The following is a 6,128-nucleotide window of genomic DNA, read 5'->3' as shown; positions in this document are numbered from 1 at the left end:
ATGTGTGTGATGAAGCGCGCCCTGCTGTACTGATTGTGTGTGATGAAGCTCGCACTGCTGTACTGGTTGTGTGTGATGAAGCTCGCCCTGCTGTATGGGTTGTGTGTGATGAAGCTCGCACTGCTGTACTAGTTGTGTGTGATGAAGCTCGCTCTGCTGTACCGGTTGTGTGTGTGATGAAGCTCGCCATGCTGTAATGGTTGTGTGTGATGAAGCTCGCCCTGCTGTACTGGTTGTGTGTGATGAAGCTCGCACTGCTGTACTGGTTGTGTGTGATGAAGGTCGCCCTACTGTACTGGTTGTGTGTGTGATGAAGCTCGCACTGCTGTACTGGTTGTGTGTGATGAAGCTCGCACTGCTGTACTGGTTGTGTGTGATGAAGCTCGCCCTACTGTACCGGTTGTGTGTGTGGTGAAGCTCGCTCTGCTCTACTTGTTCTGTGTGTGATGAAGCTCGCCCTACAGTACCGGTCACGTGTGTGATGAAGCTCGCCTTGCTGCACTGGTTTTATGTCTGAAGAAGCTCGCATAGCTGTACTGGTTGTGTGTGTCATGAAGCTCGCCCTGCTGTACCTGTTCTGTGTCTGATGAAGCTCGCCCTACCATACCGGCTGTGTGTGTGATGAAGCTCGCCCTGATGTACTGGTTGTGTGTCTGATGAAGCTCGCACTGCTGTAGCTGTTCTGTGTCTGTTGAAGCTCGCCCTGATGTACCAGCTGGGTGTGTGATGAAGCTCGCCCTGATGTACCGGTTGTGTGTGTGATGAAGCTCACCCTGCTGTACTGGTTGTGTGTGATGAAGCTCCCACTGCGGTACTGGTTGTGTGTGATGAAGCTCGCCCTGCAGTACGGGTTGTGTGTGATGAAGCTCGCACTGCTGTACTGGTTGTGTGTGATGAAGCTCGCCCTACTGTACTGGTTGTGTGTGTGATGAAGCGCGCCCTGCTGGACTGGTTGTGTGTGATGAAGCTCGCCCTACTGTACCGGTTGTGTGAGTGATGAAGCTCGCCCTGCTGTAATGGTTGTGTGAGTGATGAAGCTCGCCCTGCTGTACTGGTTGTATGTGATGAAGCTCGCCCTACTGTACTGGTTGTGTGTGTGATGAAGCTTGCACTGCTGTACTGGTTGTGTGTGATGAAGCTCGCACTGCTGTACTGGTTGTGTGTGATGAAGCTCGCCCTGCTGTACCGGTTGTGTTTGTGTGATGAAGCTCACCCTGCTGTACCTGTTCTTAAGCTCGCCCTGCTGTACCGGCTGTGTGTGTGATGAAGCTCGCCCTGCTGTACTGGTTGTGTGTGTGTGATGAAGCTCGCACTGCTGTACTGGTTGTGTGTGACGAAGCTCGCCCTGCTGTGCCTGTTCTGCGTGTGATGAAACTCAGCCTACCGTACTGGTTGTGTGTGTGATGAAGCTCGCCCTGCTGTACTGGTTGTATGAGAAGCTGGCCCTACAGTACCGGTCGTGTGTGTGATGAACCTTGCCCTGATGTACCTGTTGTGTGTGTGATGAAGCTCGCCCTGCTGTACTGGTTCTGTGTGTGATGAAGCTCGCCCTGCTGTACTGGTTCTGTGTGTGATGAAGCTCGCCCTGATGTACCTGTTGTGTGTGTGATGAAGCTCGCACTGCTGTACTGGTTCTGTGTCTGATGAAGCTCGCCTTGCTGTACCGGTTGTGTGTGTGATAAGCTCGCCCTGCTGTACCTGTTCTGTGTCTGATGAAGCTCCCCTTGCTGTACCGGTTGTGTGTGTGATAAGCTCGCCCTGCTGTACCTGTTCAGTGTCTGATGAAGCTCGCCTTGCTGTACCGGTTGTGTGTGTGATAAGCTCGCCCTGCTGTACCTGTTCTGTGTCTGATGAAGCTCGCCCTGCTGTACCTGTTCTGTGTCTAATGAAGCTCGCCCTACCATACCGGCTGTGTGTGTGATGAAGCTCGCCCTGATGCACTGGTTCTGTGTCTGATGAAGCTCGCACTGCTGTAGCCGTTCTGTGTCTGATGAAGCTCGCCCTGATGTACCAGCTGGGTGTGTGATGAAGCTCGCCCTGATGTACCGGTTGTGTGTGTGATGAAGCGCGCCCTGCTGTACTGATTGTGTGTGATGAAGCTCGCACTGCTGTACTGGTTGTTTGTGATGAAGCTCGCCCTGCTGTATGGGTTGTGTTTGATGAAGCTCGCACTGCTGTACTGGTTGTGTGTGATGAAGCTCGCCCTACTGTACTGGTTGTGTGTGTGTGTGATGAAGCTCGCCCTGCTGTACTGGTTGTGTGTGATGAAGCTCGCTCTACTGTACCGGTTGTGTGTGTGATGAAACTCGCCCTGCTGTAATGGTTGTGTGTGATGAAGCTCGCACTGCTGTACTGGTTGTGTGTGATGAAGCTCGCACTGCTGTACTGGTTGTGTGTGATGAAGCTCGCCCTGCTGTACCGGTTGTGTTTGTGTGATGAAGCTCACCCTGCTGTACCTGTTCTGTGTCTGATGAAGCTCGCCCTGCTGTACTGGCTGTGTGTGTGATGAAGCTCGCCCTGCTGTACTGGTTGTGTGTGTGATGAAGCTCGCACTGCTGTACTGGTTGTGTGTGTGATGAAGCTCGCACTGCTGTACTGGTTGTGTGTGACGAAGCTCGCCCTGCTGTGCCTGTTCTGCGTGTGATGAAACTCAGCCTACCGTACCGGTTGTGTGTGTGATGAAGCTCGCCCTGCTGTACTGGTTGTGTGAGAAGCTGGCCCTACAGTACCGGTCGTGTGTGTGATGAACCTTGCCCTGATGTACCTGTTGTGTGTGTGATGAAGCTCGCCCTGCTGTACTGGTTCTGTGTGTGATGAAGCTCGCCCTGCTGTACTGGTTCTGTGTGTGATGAAGCTCGCCCTGATGTACCTGCTGTGTGTGTGATGAAGCTCGCACTGCTGTACTGGTTCTGTGTCTGATGAAGCTCGCCTTGCTGTACCGGTTGTGTGTGTGATAAGCTCGCCCTGCTGTACCTGTTCTGTGTCTGATGAAGCTCCCCTTGCTGTACCGGTTGTGTGTGTGATAAGCTCGCCCTGCTGTACCTGTTCTGTGTCTGATGAAGCTCGCCTTGCTGTACCGGTTGTGTGTGTGATAAGCTCGCCCTGCTGTACCTGTTCTGTGTCTGATGAAGCTCGCCCTGCTGTACCTGTTCTGTGTCTAATGAAGCTCGCCCTACCATACCGGCTGTGTGTGTGATGAAGCTCGCCCTGATGCACAGGTTCTGTGTCTGATGAAGCTCGCACTGCTGTAGCCGTTCTGTGTCTGATGAAGCTCGCCCTGATGTACCAGCTGGGTGTGTGATGAAGCTCGCCCTGATGTACCGGTTGTGTGTGTGATGAAGCGCGCCCTGCTGTACTGATTGTGTGTGATGAAGCTCGCACTGCTGTACTGGTTGTGTGTGATGAAGCTCGCCCTGCTGTATGGGTTGTGTTTGATGAAGCTCGCACTGCTGTACTGGTTGTGTGTGATGAAGCTCGCCCTACTGTACTGGTTGTGTGTGTGTGATGAAGCTCGCCCTGCTGTACTGGTTGTGTGTGATGAAGCTCCCTCTACTGTACCGGTTGTGTGTGTGATGAAACTCGCCCTGCTGTAATGGTTGTGTGTGATGAAGCTCGCACTGCTGTACTGGTTGTGTGTGATGAAGCTCGCACTGCTGTACTGGTTGTGTGTGATGAAGCTCGCCCTGCTGTACCGGTTGTGTTTGTGTGATGAAGCTCACCCTGCTGTACCTGTTCTGTGTCTGATGAAGCTCGCCCTGCTGTACCGGCTGTGTGTGTGATGAAGCTCGCACTGCTGTACTGGTTGTGTGTGTGATGAAGCTCGCACTGCTGTACTGGTTGTGTGTGTGATGAAGCTCGCACTGCTGTACTGGTTGTGTGTGACGAAGCTCGCCCTGCTGTGCCTGTTCTGCGTGTGATGAAACTCAATCTACCGTACCGGTTGTGTGTGTGATGAAGCTCGCCCTGCTGTACTGGTTGTATGAGAAGCTCGCCCTACAGTACCGGTCGTGTGTGTGATGAACCTTGCCCTGATGTACCTGTTGTGTGTGTGATGAAGCTCGCCCTGCTGTACTGGTTCTGTGTGTGATGAAGCTCGCCCTGCTGTACTGGTTGTGTGTGATGAAGCTCGCACTGCTCCACTGGTTGTGTGTGATGAAGCTCGCCCTACTGTACTGGTTGTGTGTGTGATGAAGCTCGCCCTGCTGTACTGGTTGTGTGTGATGAAGCTCGCCCTCCTGTACCGGTTGTGTGTGTGATGAAGCTCGCCCTGCTGTAATGGTTGTGTGTGTGATGAAGCTCGTACTGCTGTACTGGTTGTGTGTGATGAAGCTCGCACTGCTGTACTGGTTGTGTGTGATGAAGCTCGCCCTACTTTACTGGTTGTGTGTGTGATGAAGCTTGCACTGCTGTACTGGTGTGTGTGATGAAGCTCACACTGCTGTACTGGTTGTGTGTGATGAAGCTCGCCCTACTGTACCGGTTGTGTGTGTGGTGAAGCTCGCCCTGCTCTACTTGTTCTGTGTGTGATGAAGCTCACCCTACCGTACCGGTCACGTGTGTGATGAAGCTCGCCTTGCTGCACTGGTTTTATGTCTGAAGAAGCTCGCACAGCTGTACTGGTTGTGTGTTTCATGAAGCTCGCACAGCTGTACTGGTCGTGTGTGTGATGAAGCTCGCCCTGCTGAGCTCGCTCTGTGTGCAATGAATTCCGATATGCCATATGAAATGGATGCTGCTTTGCGTGCAACGAAACGTGCCCTGATGGTGATGAAGCTTTCTCTGCTGTTGTACTGCTTCTGTGCATGATAACCCTGTCCTACTGTACTGCTTCTGTGCATGATAAACCTGTCCTACTGTACTGGTTCTGTGCATGATACACCTGTCCTACTGTACTGTTTCTCTGCATGATAAACCTGTCCTACTGTACTGCTTCTGTGCACGATAACCCTGTCCTACTGTACTGCTTCTGTGCATGATAACCCTGTCCTACTGTACTGCTTCTGTGCATGATAAACCTGTCCTACTGTACTGGTTCTGTGCATGAAACACCTGTCCTACTGTACTGGTTCTGTGTCTGATGAAGCTCGCCTTGCTGTACCGGTTGTGTGTGTGATAAGCTCGCCCTACTGTACTGGTTGTGTGTGTGATGAAGCTTGCACTGCTGTACTGGTTGTGTGTGATGAAGCTCGCACTGCTGTACTGGTTGTGTGTGATGAAGCTCGCCCTGCTATACCAGTTGTGTTTGTGTGATGAAGCTCACCCTGCTGTACCTGTTCAGTGTCTGATTAAGCTCGCCCTGCTGTACCGGCTGTGTGTGTGATGAAGCTCGCCCTGCTGTACTGGTTGTGTGTGTGTGATGAAGCTCGCACTGCTGTACTGGTTGTGTGTGACGAAGCTCGCCCTGCTGTGCCTGTTCTGCGTGTGATGAAACTCAGCCTACCGTACTGGTTGTGTGTGTGATGAAGCTCGCCCTGCTGTACTGGTTGTATGAGAAGCTCGCCCTACAGTACCGGTCGTGTGTGTGATGAACCTTGCCCTGATGTACCTGTTGTGTGTGTGATGAAACTCGCCCTGCTGTACTGGTTCTGTGTGTGATGAAGCTCGCCCTGCTGTACTGGTTCTGTGTGTGATGAAGCTCACCCTGATGTACCTGTTGTGTGTGTGATGAAGCTGGCACTGCTGTACTAGTTCTGTGTCTGATGAAGCTCGCCTTGCTGTACCGGTTGTGTGTGTGATAAGCTCGCCCTGCTGTACCTGTTCTGTGTCTGATGAAGCTCGCCTTGCTGTACCGGTTGTGTGTGTGATAAGCTCGCCCTGCTGTACCTGTTCTGTGTCTGATGAAGCTCGCCTTGCTGTACCGGTTGTGTGTGTGATAAGCTCGCCCTGCTGTACCTGTTCTGTGTCTGATGAAGCTCGCCCTGCTGTACCTGTTCTGTGTCTAATGAAGCTCGCCCTACCATACCGGCTGTGTGTGTGATTAAGCTCGCCCTGATGCACTGGTTCTGTGTCTGATGAAGCTCGCACTGCTGTAACCGTTCTGTGTCTGATGAAGCTCGCCCTGATGTACCAGCTGGGTGTGTGATGAAGCTCGCCCTGATGTACCGGTTGTGTGTGTGATGAAGCGCGCC

The sequence above is a fragment of the Triturus cristatus genome, chromosome 4_2, assembly GCF_964204655.1.
Source record: "Triturus cristatus chromosome 4_2, aTriCri1.1, whole genome shotgun sequence".
NCBI lineage: Eukaryota > Metazoa > Chordata > Amphibia > Caudata > Salamandridae > Triturus > Triturus cristatus.
This window is presented reverse-complemented; position numbering follows the sequence as displayed.